The sequence below is a fragment of the Ambystoma mexicanum genome, chromosome 1p, assembly GCF_040938575.1.
Source record: "Ambystoma mexicanum isolate Mex_15411 chromosome 1p, UKY_AmexF1_1, whole genome shotgun sequence".
Taxonomy (NCBI): domain Eukaryota; kingdom Metazoa; phylum Chordata; class Amphibia; order Caudata; family Ambystomatidae; genus Ambystoma; species Ambystoma mexicanum.
Window position 1 is genome coordinate 514,255,319 of NC_090921.1, and position 15,204 is coordinate 514,270,522.

Here is a 15,204-nt window from a genome sequence, read left to right on the forward strand (position 1 = left end):
TGCCCAAGTGTCTGGGGTGGGCAGGAAGTGAGGCAGGTGCCCGAAACTCCCTCTGCTTAGTCTCCTAGGAGACCCAAATGCACTCTGGCGTGATTGGCTGGCTGACTGTCCGGCAAGGACAGCCACCCTGCTGTCTGAGTGGCCACTAGGTCGGAATGAATGGGAGAAAACTGTTTAAAAGGTGAGTCTCTTGGCTTGAAAGGCAGAGTCGTCCACTGGAACGAAAGAACCGAAGACGAGCTGGAAGAGGACGGCAGCTGCAACTACTGGACCGTTGGTTTGCCTGGTGAAGCCCTGGTGCAGGTCAAGTTCATCTCGACGAAGAGGCCGTTCAAGGGCGACTTCTCCCTTTGAGTGGGTAAGCCACCTGGACACCATTCTCGGAGCTGGTTGTATTTTCCTCAAAGTGCTTCAGGAAACCGAATAGCCAGGGAGAAAGACACCAGTTTGTATGCTTGACTACAGCTACCGGAATTGAAGATTTGCTAAGTTGCCAGCTTTGAGACCAGTCCCCATGCATTGCAGGAGTCCTCTGACGTCGTCCCTCTTGTCCCCATGACTGAGGCTCAGGAACAGCGTGATATGCAGGAACTGCCAGGAATAGAAGTCTTCAGCAGCATCGTTTTCTTCAAAATAAGGTACTGTGAAAACCCGACCAAGAGAACTTACCTCTCATTGCAAAAGTGTGTGAAACTTTGGCAACTTGCAGGCCTAGTCAGTTTGTGACCAGACATATGAATCTTTCTTCTATGAGCTACTTCTGAGAACCGTGGCAAAGACTTTTCCGTTTAAATACCACAACCGTTTTACCCATACAAGACTCTAGCCCATTGACTTTGGCCTACTTATTGCATCAAATTAACTCCTCTGGTGAACTGAAACTATTTGCACTGTTTAAGAATAACTGTAATATTCGTTTTATTATCTTATGCCTTTTTGCTCCTACTTTAAATGCTCTGAATGCCATTTTGCTCCTCCTTCAAAGTAGTTTAAATGCCTCACAACCTGATGGTGTGAGGTACTGTAGTATATTTCTGTGTGATATTGATTGCCTTCTTTTAGTGAATGTTTTCTAACTGTGTAATACATTAAGAAGTGTTTTTACCAAGAAACCTTGAGGATACATGTCTATCTGAATACTTGTGATTGTAGACCTCTGTGTAACACCCTTACAGCTCATATTCCCTCTTGAGATAAGCCTGGCTGCACAGCTTGCTACCAAAAACTGTGTGATACAGACTTATACTAAAGGTTGATTTTGTAGTTATAGTTGTGTGTAGTGGTCCCAGAGGGTACTGCATGCAAACTTTGCCTAACATTCATGTTTCGTATTTCTCTCGGGAGGAGGTTCCAAATTTGTGCGGCTAGGCAAGAGAATGCTGAGCCACCACATTTTTCCCTTGTGTACGGTTTAGGTTCCAGGCAGATGTCATTGCTCTATCTGAGTTTTCTGGTTGGCTGGTAAATTGTGATTTTTTTTTGCAGGAATTCTGTTACTTGGCTGTGGATTGCCCTCTGTGTTATGCACATTGTTTTGAATGTGGTTTGTTTTTTGACTGGCAGCCAATGTAGCATCTTTAGCGCAGGAGGGATGTGGTGCCTTCGTGAGAGTTTAAGGAGAATTCTGGCCGCTGTATAAGTTGCAGTTCTTCTGTAGATAAACTGGTATTCCGAGGTATAGGCTGTTGGCGTAATCTATCCTGGCATGAGGGAGATGAAGGGTAGTGTTTTGCGATTAAAGGAGAGGGATGGTAGGATATTTTTGATCGTTTGTAGGTGGAAGAAACATTTCTTGTTTATTGCATTTTCTTCTGGGTCTAGGGTTAGCTCCTTGTCCGTTAGGATTCCAAGGTTTTTGACTATTTTTGATGGCGCATACTCTGTTCCTAGTTCTGTCGGCCATGGGATGCATTGGTTGCGTTCCTGGTTTTTCGATATAATCATGATTTCTGTCTGGCCCGGTTTGAGTTTGAGGCTGTTTGTGTTCATCCATTCGTAGAGTTCTTTCAGACAGCGTTGTGTTTTCCTCTTGTACATCTTTGATTTTGTAGATCATTTGGGAGTCATCTTTGTATTTGCAGCAGTCGGGCTGTGCCTTTTGAAGAGGTTGGTTAGTGGAATCAAGTAGATGTTGAAGAGGCGTGGGGATAGTGAAGATTCTTGTGGTACCCTACAGGTGGACTCCCGCATAACAGATTTAAATGGTTTTATCCCTAGTGTTTCTGTTCTTTTAGATAAGAACAATTTAATCCAGAGCAGTACCGTGTTGGTGATCCCTATTTCTTCCAGTCCATTGATGAGGATGTTGTGGCTGATTGTGTGGAATGCTTCAGAGAGGTCAAGTAGTATCAGTGCTGAGTTTGTGTTGGACTCTGCATTAGTGTTTAGGTCATCCCAGATAGTTAGAAGTGCCTTCTCTGTCTCTCTCATAGGTCTGAAGCCGGCTTGTGCCTGGTCCAATAGTTGGTGTATTTCTACGTGTTCGGTGATGACAAAAAAAAACACAGACTGGGGTCCCTTTCCGGTTTCTATATCCAGTCTGAGGCAAATGTAACCTCTTTTCACTTTCTGCCCATCTTATCAATTCTTTTAAAAGGAATCCAGCTAAGATCTTTGAAGAGGTGTCTATTAATGAAATGGGTGTATAACGCCACAGTGACTCTCTACAACCTTTAAAAAATATCAGAGCAATAGTTGCCTGGTTCCATGTTTCTGGAATCCTAACACTGCCACCGCTTGGATAAATAGACTAAACAAACTATATGGCCAAAGTTTACTGTCCTCTTTAAACAGACCATACAAAATCCCATTTGGGCCGAAAGCTCTAGATTTTTCAGCTTTCCAATGGCCAAGATTATGTCCTACTTATCAAAAATAATATCCCATTGTATCCTGCGTTTATCATTCGTCATACAGCAGCATAGTATCTGACTCCTTACTTACATATAATGCAGTAAAATGTTCTAACCAAGCAGTGACTTTTAATGCATTGGTTTGCAACTTATTTAGTTAGGTTCCATCATTGTTTAACCTCCACCAAATTCCTCTTGCATCTTTTTTGTCAATATCGACCATGAGATTCTGGTTCTGTGTAGTATATGCTTGCATTTTATAAAAACTCAGCCAGTTTTTATATTTTTGGCAAATACGTCTTATTTCATTCTTTTTCTCCTCAATGCTCAACAAAGGTTTTTTCCTGACTGTTTGAATTTCTGCATGCGTTATCTGCTTCTTAATATTAATGTTAATATCGAATCTCCTACTTCAGTCCACCCAAAGTAGTTTAGGTTTCAACTTAACTTCTGTGCATAACTTTAACTTTCAATTATTTAAACAGTAAAGAAACTATTCAGGAGAGTTCTTAAACATGTTTTCCTCACTCGAGCACTGATACCAGTGCCAAGCAATAGTTATTCATTTTGTCATCATTAATGCAAAATTGTCCTAGTCTATTGCCAATGGAATTAACTGCAGTAGTAATGCAGGTTGAGATAGGACTCTTCCACTCCCACACAATCCACCTAACTCTCTGGTGAGCAGATCCCGCCAGCGGTATGAGCGCGAACTTTCGGTGGATTTCCCCCCAGCTCAGAGCTGGGGCGAAATCTGCCAAAGTCCTGATTTGGCGGACCCTTAAATCCGGCGGTAATAGCGCTACCGCCGGATTTAAGGGTTACCGCCAAAGTCGTGATGAGGCCCCTCAATGTAGTTTTCTTAACACTGAATGTAAAAACATCTTTCTTGTCAATGTTAGCCACAACAACATAGTTGATACTGGAAGTGGAAGTCGGTCTGCACCAAGTGGCCTGAGTAACTATGTTAAATTCTAGCCAGCCTCGATTCCTTTTCTTATGTTTGTCCCCATGCTGCTGCATATTATTAAAGCCCTCATTAGCAGAATTGTCTAAATCATCAAAAGCCGAATCATAATGCGGACATGTAAAATTAAAATCACCAGCAACAATAATGGGACACTTCATATTTTGATCTAGCCACCAGTCAAATATATATATCTTCCCCTGTTCCCATTTCTTGGATTCCTTCTAAAAAATTTAAAATACTGGTTTTATACACAGCCACGTCTCCTGGAGTAGCTCCAAAACCAATTCTTTAAATACCACTGCATTTCCTTAATTAAAAAGCTATCATGTCTTCGCGAATTCCAACTTAACAGTTTACACTCACCTTTATTAAAAGCCCGGACGTCTTCTGACGGTGATCGACAGGGACGTGGCAATCCAGTCCCAATGTGCTGTATTATGGAACTAAACTTTTTTATGGCCACTGCCTTCCACCGTACACAAGATTAACAAAAGAAAATGTGCCACTTAAAGAAAATATTCCATGAGCACACTACTGAATCTGGTGGTATGAAATAACAAAAAAATAAGACCCTAGAGAAGGTTGCTACATACACACTATATATTCCCTGGGAGGATAGCTCAGCAGCAACGTGCTTGCCTTGGAAGCAAGACGACAGGAAGCAACACAGGTTTGATCCCTGGGTCCGTGCTTAGAAACCTCTGGGTATTATTATAAATATGCAACTAAGAAAGAAAAAAAAAAAGTATGCAACTAAAAAAAAAACCATTCCTGTAACAGGGCCTCGATGCCCGCGGGCTGTGTGAGTGCTTTAAAAATAAATAATAAAATAAATTATAAATTGTATAGCAGGACTCATATGCACCTTGAATTGCCTAACAGGACTGACATGCACCCAAGCTATCACAAAACATTATTCCTCACTACATTACTCCCACCCTCCCCAGCATCAATTGCAGTGCTTCCCATCTGCTCATCTTCCCTTTACTCATTTGCTTACCTCCAGCAGACTAAGATTGTGAGCCCCTGGCCTCGACACCATACATCACTCCACAGACAAGCCTACGAGCTCTGAATGTATTTGGCGCAATAGAAAATCCTGTTAACATAACATTACATCTGGCATGCCTTATAAACGTCTGGTATTATGCATGCTTATGGTGAAAAGAATAATGAGGAAGACTAGGTGGGAGATTCAATTAAAATGATATTTGTGTTCAGCGCAGCGTTGCCACCAGCTTTAAGCAGCAGGTTGTTCAATGAAGCGGATTTCATTGGTTATTAAGCGCCAGACCGCTGGAGCATGATGTACCGTTGGACAGCAGCATTTATTCTGCTCGAAATGGCAGTGCTCATCACTCCAGTAAAGGCAAAGCATTGGAAGTGATCCAGATTCCCGCCAGAGTGCAGGTTCCTGGAAATGTTCAGATGTACGAATGGAAGTTGGATAATACCCAAGTGAATCGTTGGCTATCCTGATAATGTTGAAGACTGTATTAAAACAAGACCTAGGGCCTCTTTACGAGGCGGGCGGAATGGGTTTAAAAGCGTTGGTAATGGTGCCGGTGCCGGTAAACCAATTCCGCCCTATTACGAGGTTCCTTTGCGGGGCCTGCTCTGAACGGCCGTTATTAGCTCCCTCCCCATTCCCATTGAGCCCTATGGGGGTTCGAATGGGAATGGGTTTTTTGAATGAGGAATTACCGGGTCCTCCAAGGTTGGAATGGCCCGGTAATTGCTCATTCAAGGAACCCGGACCCGAGTTTGGAGGCAGCCATGCCCTCATCAAGGGCATGGCTGCCTCCAAACTCGTAATGAGGCACCTACTCTTCCCACTTGAGGAGAACTGAGAATGTGACAAAGAATGGACACATTTTCAAATACTGAGTAAATCTACTGGACAGACGAGCTTGTGGAGTTTAAGTTTTGTATTGTTCAACAATTGAAGTGCAGGATGGCCAATGGACCACTCGGCGCCATTCATTGGGCATTTGTTTTCTTTCAGTTTGAATGGCAATGAGGATTGCAGCTTTTGTCATTAATGGATCATCATTTTCTGTGGTAGTGTTCAGTAAGCAAAGGGTTCTCTCCCATAGTCCATTGTGACGGAGCTGGAGCATGCATCTTGAGATGGATTTTGGAGGGATTTACCTTGTGTCTATACAGGGGTAGTAAACACATCCTGAATGTCATCGTGGGCAGTAGCAGATCCAGCCGTTGGTGCCATGAAGGTGAGTGGGGGTGCTGGCTGCTAAGGAAGCATGGGCATTCTAAATGATTCAAGGTCTGTGTTGGTTGATGAATATTTATAATGTGGGGCATTAACAGTTCTCCTGAATTAGTGTGAGTGACTGAGAGTATTAAGGGAGCCCTAAGTAAAGCATAGGAGGTCATGGTGATCTCCCCATAGATTTTATTTTTAAATAATGGGTTGCAATGGTGCATTTTACAGAACACTTTTTTTTAGAAAAATTGGTAAAAAGCCATGCACTTTATAAACTGATCTACAGGATAACACATACAAAATCCAATAGATGCTAGTTCACAAACAGTCCACAGGATCAATATACAACAATTGTATGATGCCCTTGTCCACAGTATATGCCAGCATTGCCACTGTAAACCACTTTCTTGGTGCAGCACCCACAATATTTGCTGGCAATATTCCAAATGTAAATCAGTTTGACGTGGTGCCCACAATACATACACCAGCATTCCTGCAATAAATGCCAGAAATGACACTACACGTCAGTTTTATCATGTTCACCCACAATATATGGCAGCATTGGCAAGGTAAATCCCTTTCATGCTGCACCTGCAATATGCCAGCATGCCCATGACAGGACACTAAATGATTTAACCATACAGCGCCCGCAATGTCTGCCAGCATTCAACTATGAAACAGTTTAATTAAACCACCTTCATGTCATTGTGCGCAATATATTCTGGCATTACAACCATATATTACTTTGATGATGCTGGTGGCATTGCAGTCTTATTTCCCACCCCTAATAACTACATGCACACATCATTCCAGCGCACACATACACACTCATACAGTCAGCTACACACCACATATATTCACTCACTCACTCACTCACTCACTCACTCACTCACTCACTCACTCACTCACACGCACATACACTCACTCTTGCACACATATACACACACCCAACCAGGGTTTTAAGTGGGCCAGGGCTAGTCGGTCAGAGCCCCGGCAGGCTCAGAAAAAGGATCTCAGGCAGGGTACTGCTGGCGCCCCCTAAATGTCCCCTGGCAGCCCCAGCCACTAGAGCATAAGGCTTTTTTCTAAAGCCTGAACCTCTAGCTCATATGCGAGTGCTTCAGGCTTCAGAAACAAATGCCTTTTCTCCATACTGATGGCTCCAGCACCTGCGAGGTATCCCATTAACCAACAGATGCCCGTGGGCCGGTGTCACCATTATATTATAGAAGAACAGGTGAGACCGCTGGGCAGTTTGTTTCTAAAGCGTGAAGCTCCTGCTCATCTGCGGGAGCTTAAGGCTTTAGGAAAAAAAGACCTAGTCAAATGCCTGGCGAGGGGCAGCACAGCCATTAAGTCGAAAAACATGTGGCTGCTGTCCCTCGCCAGGCATCCTTTTAGGTAATAGATGCAGAGATCAGCACCCTGTTTGCCAGGGGCAGGGGTGCTTGTCTCTACAAAGAGCTGCCTAGCGGGGGTGCCTGTAGGCCATTAAGGCGGGGCTCGTCAAGGGGGTATGGGTTATCGAATCAGCAGGCGACCCTACGCCGTTATGCCACGCCCTCTCGATGAGCCCAGGCTCGTTTTGCTGTGACAATTAAGGCACTGCACCCAACACAAGACATTCAAAACTATCATGCACACAGTCATTCAATTTATTTAAATTCTGCACTCTTCTCTCCTGTCCAAGGGTCTGGCAGGGCAGCAGGAGGCACTGCTGTAGTCAGACAAACACATGGCAGGGCATGATGGGAATCTGAAGTTTGCCTACTCCTATTTTGGACAGACCATGTTATGTTGGTGGCTTTTATTGCATTTCAAACCACAGTCGAGCTGTCTTAAGCTGTTGATGGTGAACAGGAGAGAGGCTAAGAAGCAGGGCAAGAGACGGAGTAGCCAAGGGAAGAGGGCAGCATAATATTATGTTATGTGATCTCCTTGCATAGCGTTTTACAGCTCTGCCACACCATTACAAAGGCCAAAGGTTGAAAAATAAACATCTTTTCACCCATGTTCTTTTGGGGGGATTGTAGCATAGTGTTGGAGTGAGTGTATTTATCACATTCATCAATTTCCTTTTTTGTCTGTTGTTAACACTGCTGTGTTTGGTTTTGTGAATGTAGCATTGGCAGGTTCATTTTGAGGGAGCCAGCAGTTTCATCAAAGCCCACCACCTCCCTGATTTCTTATTTTTTTAAAAAATTATTTTGTATAGTTTATTACAAACCTTTAAAATATATTTGCATCCTCACAATTCAATCAACATAGAATTAAATTTCCATTCAACAAGTTGTCACATTTTTACTCATTAGTTTCCGGCCCCTTTACCTAAACAAGTTCAGGTGAGGGCAAAGGTTAGTTTTCTTTCTGTCTCATCAAACAATATTTGCCACCAATCATCAGCATTTAAAAAGGGTCTTTAAATAATCAAATCTCCAAGACAGATTGTTCTTTCCTTTCTAAGGGCTGTGCATAACAAGGTAAGATGTTTTAAGGTCTCCTCACACAGTCCACAGAACCTACAAATCTTTGTCAAGTTTTAATGTTTCTGCCATAAACTTTTTCGCTCTTGTGTCTTAAGTAGATTCAGTTTAAATTTAAAATACAGATCTCGCTGACTTGAGTCCGGAAATAGTTTTAGATAATTTGGAATTTTTGTTATATGCTCGTTTTTCATTAGGTACATTTTTCATCAATTATTGAGTTCTCCTTTTATCTTCTGTTGTGATCCAGTCACATCTCCATAATAATTTTTTTTACCAAATGTGGGTTAGTGTGGAGGGTTTCAATGTCGGTATCGAGATCCTTCAGGATCATCTTGCAACACTCTACCCAAGATGTAGCACATTTTGTTCAGTGGTGTTTTCCATGTCTTGTAGAATCTCGAATTGGACGGGGATGTTTATGTTAGTCATTTTGGAGTAAAGATTTAGCTTGTTCCAAAAGATTCTGGCGTGAATTGATATTAGGCCAAGTTCATATCTGATGCATGCTGTCGGAGTCCCTTGTGGTAGGTGTAGGACTTTAGTCCAAAAGATGTTTTCAAGAGTATTCCATAGATAATAGGAAGCACCTAGTGAGCATTCTGCTTCATATATGAGTGCTGGCACTGCTTTTTGTTTATAAAACGCCAAGGCCGGGAGAAGTGAGCATTGCCCATACTTTTTGTATATGATACATGCTTGATTTGTCAGTTGTTGACATTTAGATTTTACACTGGCAACCCAGGGTGCGTCAATAACGCTTGGATTGATGATCATTCCTAGATATCTTGTGGATGGTGTCTTTCGAAGAAAAGTCTTCTCTAGCGACCAACGGAATTTGCTTACTCGACCTTTGTTTTTCCCTCTAAGATTTTCCAACACTAGGATTTCAGTTTTAGTCGTATTGATGGTGAGTCCATTGGTTTGAACATATAGCTCTAGAGCATTTCATTTTCTTTGAAGGCCTATCGGAGTAAGATCTAATAAAATTAGATCATCCACATAGAGAAGACGGCTTACTTGGTGACCATTTATTTTTGGTGGAAATGACTGAACCTGATCAGGAGTGACATCTATATCAGAAAGAAATAGACTGAAAATTATGCGTATGTATGGCATCCGATAATTTACCAGCTCTATCAAGTCTGATCTGTATGTTAGTTTCAGTGTGCAGCTCTCGTATTGCTAATAGGAGGCTTATGGAACAGTTCCAGGAGTATAGCTTGGTTCATACCATTTCATGAGCAATGCTATCGAAGGCGTGTGCAAAGTTGATTACCGCAAGATATCATTTTTTGTCCGATCTTATAGTTTCCATTTTTAGCATATTAACAATCAGAAGGTTCAAGGCACATCCAACTCCTTTCACAAATCCCGTCTGTCTCGGATCCATTTGATTTACAGTGTGGATCCATTCATTTAATTTGCGTGTTAACATTGTTGCATAAACCTTACCCAATACGTCTAAAAATACAATTGGACGGTAGTCCTTCAGATTGCTTCTATCTCCCTTTTTGAAGATAGGGACTACAATAGCACTTTTCCAAGACTTCGGGGTAGAGCATGATGTTGTGGTTTTAGTGAAAAGTACATGACAGAAACTGGCTCATTCGTCTGGATTTTGTTTTAAGATGTAATTACACAACCCATCGGGTCCCGGTGCTCTTGAGGCATTTAGGTTTTTAATGATTGTTAAGATCTCATCTTGGTTGAAGTTAAGATCCCACTATGTCATGACTGGAAGTTTTGGCTCTTTTACGTTTTCCTTTTTACTATATTCGCTGGTGTAGTGAGCTATCCAGTCTTTTTCTTTTACTGCGTTTGTCAAAATAGCTTGTTGCAAAGTTCCATGTTGGTTAATGACACTCCAGAAGTCTCGGGTTGTTTTAGTGAGCTTTGATAACATCATTTCAGCATTACGTTGTTTCACAATTGACTTGTGAGACTTTAACTCATTTGTATACGTTTGTATAATGTGTTTTTTTTTTTACTTTGTGATTCAGGAGTGTTCGTTTTCTGAATAGCACATATTTGGGTTCTCTTTTTGCATTTTTGTTTCAGAATTTCCAGGTCAAATGTGTGTTTTGGTAAAAAGCCTAATCTTTTGAGACCATGATTTTTTTATTTAAATTGGGTGAGAATATGATCATATTCAAGCACATCCTTTTCTTGCTTATAGATAGCTGTAATAAATTTAACTTCGCTATCCTCAGGTTTCAGACATAGTCTTGTGGAATCCGTGATGACAGCATGTTTCCAATAGGATTGTGATTCTGTAGTTAGATTAGCCAGACATATTTCCAACAGTTTGTGATCACTTTCTTTTTTTTCATGGACTTGCATAGTCTTTATTCGTCAGTGCAGGGTCTCGGAGACAAAAAAGTACTCTAGAATGGATTCCTGTTTGTCTCTTCTCCAAGTCATTTTGGTTGGTATATCACCTGGCGTATTGCCATTTAGCATATGCATCTTACGTGCCTCCATCTCCATACACCATTGATTAACTATGGTTAAGTCGCTCTTATAAGCTGGTGTATTTTCTTCTATGCACCTGATCTTCAGGTCACCACAGAGTACAATGTTAAGCAAATCAGCTTGTTCATTGATTTCATCGAGTAATTGCGCTATCATGTCAATAAAGCAGGTTGGTTTCATTATTTTATGTTGCCAGTAGATTTTAATTAAGCAATAGAACCCGAGCGTTGGGGGCATTACCGTCTCAGGTAATGCCCCGGGGCCCATAGGGAAGGACCCGAGCGAAATAATGGCAGCGCACTGTGATGTGATGTGATAGCATGGCAAAGTATGTTTGCCTTGCTGTCACTTTTTCTTTTTTTGTTTTTGTTTTTGGCACTATGAATTACATACATACATGGAGTGTGATGTGATAACATGGCAAAGTGAGTTTGCCATGCTGTCACGTTTGTTTTTGCGCACTGTGATGTGATGTGATAGCATGGCAAAGTATGTTTGCCTTGCTGTCACTTTTTACATATTCACTTTTTACATATTTATGAAATAACAGCTTATGATAATCACAATTGGAGCCGAGCCAGAAATAGAATAGTGGAGTTTATTGAACTAACACATGTGAACATTTCATTAAATACATAGGTACTTTGATGAAAAAATGAATACTTAATTAAGAAAACTGTAGTGCTTTATCTAGCTGTAACATCAAATTACGTGAAAAATGGGGAAAAAGTAAAATTTGAACAGAAAAACTAGTACTTTTTCTAGATGTAACATCAAATTAGATGAAAAATGAGAAAAATGTCAAATTTGAACAGAACAAATGTAGTGCTTAATCTAGCTGTAACATCAAATTAGATGAAAAATGAGAAAACAGTAAAATTTGAACAGAAAAAATGCAGTGCTTTGTCATTTCCTGCCCGATGTGGTCCAAAGGCACATATATCCATGCAGTTCCCGGATTCATTGCCTTTCACACTCCGCCTGTGGAATGATGAGCATTGGAGGCCACCACGTCAGTGAGTCCCTATGGATTCTGATTGTCTTTCTTCAGTTCAGAAAAACGTGCAGAAATCCAAATGGATTATAGCCTCCATGCATGCATCAATATTAGATATGGGCAGAGATGCTGCTTGTCTCTGCATGTATTTATTCCAATCCATACAGGTTTAGACCTCCATCAAAATAAGGACATTTGTGTACAACTCTTAGGCTTTCTGGTCCGAACCACAGCTGTAGTGGTACTCTGAGAGACAGACAGTACCTAGGGCTTGTGCCCCCTACCTGAAAGGATTAGAAGGCCAGAATGAAGCAGGCAATATGTCAGGGTGATGTGGCACCATGGAGCAGGTCTGCGACAGAAAGAGCAGATCACGGACCAGCTGCTTTGCCTGTTAACTCTTTTCTCTGGCCCCTTGAATCAGAGGTTCCACAGCATTTGTGCCGATGAACAAGTGCATGAGATTACATCATCATCCGTGGCTAGATGCCAAATACCTATGTTAAACATTTGAGCATACAAGAGAGCAAGATACTGATAATCCCTCCTTCTAGTGTCCCTTCGCTTTTTTGTAAGAAAATGGGTTAGATCAGAAAATGGAGCCTTAAAAGATTTGCTTGTCACTTTCACATCTCTATTTCCTGCACCACCCCATCTAAAATGAGGGTGACTGTAGACCTCCTAGCTCCTCCAAACTCTTTCCTCTCTCTGCTTCAAGGACACCATACTCAAATGAGTGACCTCTTACCTTTCTAGCCACTCCTTCTCCATCTCCTAAAAACTCGCTCCCGCTTTCCCATCTTCCCTCCCTTCAGTGGATGTCTTGCATGGATCAGCCATTTGCTGATAGATGCAAGATCTCATTCTTTGTTTTCCCATACCACTTGATGATGTAACCAGATCCTCTCATCTTTTCCCTCTTTCACTTCTGACGTCTCTGAGAACAGCTCTGTCTCTCTAGCATCCGACTTTTCATGCATTGTTTTTCCAGATGTTACATTTGTCAAAATAAAAGTTTCTTTCACATGGCTCCCAATTTCTACCCCACTGACCAACCACCTATTCCTTTCCTCCTGACATCACCATTTCATCTCCCAGGTCTCATAACATGGAGGTCGTATCCAAAAGTGACCTCAAAGTACACTACTTCACACTGACACTGTGGCCAGGAACAACCTTCTAAATATTGGGAAGAGTTGCCCGCACCTCTCCTTCCACTCTGTCAAAACACTAGTCTCTAACGTGGTTCTCAATGGACTGTTCTAAATCTTTAGCCTACTCCTGGGGCATGCTCTATATCCTTTTGTTTGCCTCAATACAATACTCAACTTTGTGGCAAGCACACTCCACACATGTGTTCTCCCGCCTACTCATACCATCACAACAACAGGTGGTTCTCTCGGTAGAGATTCTCACTCTTCGAGTTGCTGCTCTTTGTTTTCCAATCTTTCCATGGCTCCTCCTCCTTTTCCCTGACCAAATACATTTATTTCTCCTCTCCCCCTCGGGATCTTTGCTTGCTAACCCTCAACAATGTCTATGTCCATGCACCCCCATACTGCCACCCACATCAGCTCCTTTACCCTACTGGCCCCTCACCACTGGAATGCTATGCCAACCTACATCAAGGCAGTCCATTGATGTGAGGTATTCCAGACCAGGCTAAAGCTCCACCTACTAGTAACAGAAAGGGAATCTTGCATGCCATACACCCTACTTCAAATGAAGGAGTAAATAGGGAAAACCCAGGACACACCTGTATAATTATACATGCAGTCCTGACCTCACCACAGTTTTAATAGTAACTATTAAACAAAACAAAGGTCAGGAAAGGAATCAGTATCAGCAATGGTGGAAAAAACAAAATGACCATAGAATGGGAAAAATTAAGAAAATCTTTCATCAATCACACCCTACATCTCTGTAACTCTTTGCCCCCTCTTAAGGTGTACGTGCATGAGTATGCAATTGCTAGCTTAATGCCTAATGCTTAATGTATTCTATAGTATATTGATGTACGCCATTTGGTTGTCACTCGTTCCCTGTTCCTATCTCCACACCATACCCTTTCCAACAACCGGCCTATTCCTACCCTCACATTATCTGCAAGTTTGTCACTCAGAATTGGGACTGCTTCGGGTGTTTGTTTGTTCGTTGTGCTCTCCTCTGGTGAATGCACCAATACTATCACCCATATAAATACAAATATTCCAAGGTGAGGAGTTGACACAAGTGGCTTGATGCCATCCAAGGACCGCACAGAAAGACCCAACTCCTGTGCTTACAACAGGAGAGTTACTGGCTCAGGGATTACACATTGCCTGCTTTCTGTTTATGGAACGTGGCCTTCTCATGGAGAGATGACCAGGTAAAATTGAGGAGAACAACAGGGTTTGGATAACGGAATGTACTTGGTTTGATTTTGTTCTTTCTTCTGCAGCCCTTTGATCATTGTGCCAAGTTGGTCTTCAGGGGAGTGAATGTGCACCCTGCTTTGTGGGTTTGTGAACCTCCCTGCATTATACTACAGAATGCGACACACACCCTAGAAGGGTTCAGTTGTACATCATCCAGTGTCCCTGAGAGTGTCTCTACCTCTCACCCAGAAAGTGGTGCCCTCTCTAAGTCAGTGACAGCATTTTAAGTTAAGTTGGTGGCAGACCCAAGTTAGCATCTGCTACATTACCAGCACCAAACCATCACGCTCTTGCAGGGGGGTTAGAGCTCAGATACTGTCCCTGTTCCCGTCTATGCCTCCTAAACACAGTGGAGAGCCGAAAGATTTCCAAGGTTTCATTATGCAATGAGAGATTCATTATATGAATTATCCCCAACTTTATACCAGTCATCAAGTCAAGATTGGCTTCATCTCATTTAATCTAGAATGGACGGAAGAAGCTTGGGTGACTCAATTCATAGACAACAACAACCCTGCTGTCCCTCGGAATGACACCCTTGTTTGATGCATGTCAGATCCTGTTTGTCAAACGATATGTTCATCAACCTGTTAGCCACAAGCTGTTCTAGTTGCACTGAGGATCTAGGTGACAGTCAGTGACCTGAAACTCAGTGCCTCTGAAACAGAAGTACTGTTGTTAGGCACAATCCATAGGTTCTGCAACTCCAGCCTCACACCTGCCCTGCCTAACATTTTGGCCAGATGATCTTTTATGCCAGTAAGGCTCATAATCTTGGAAATACTG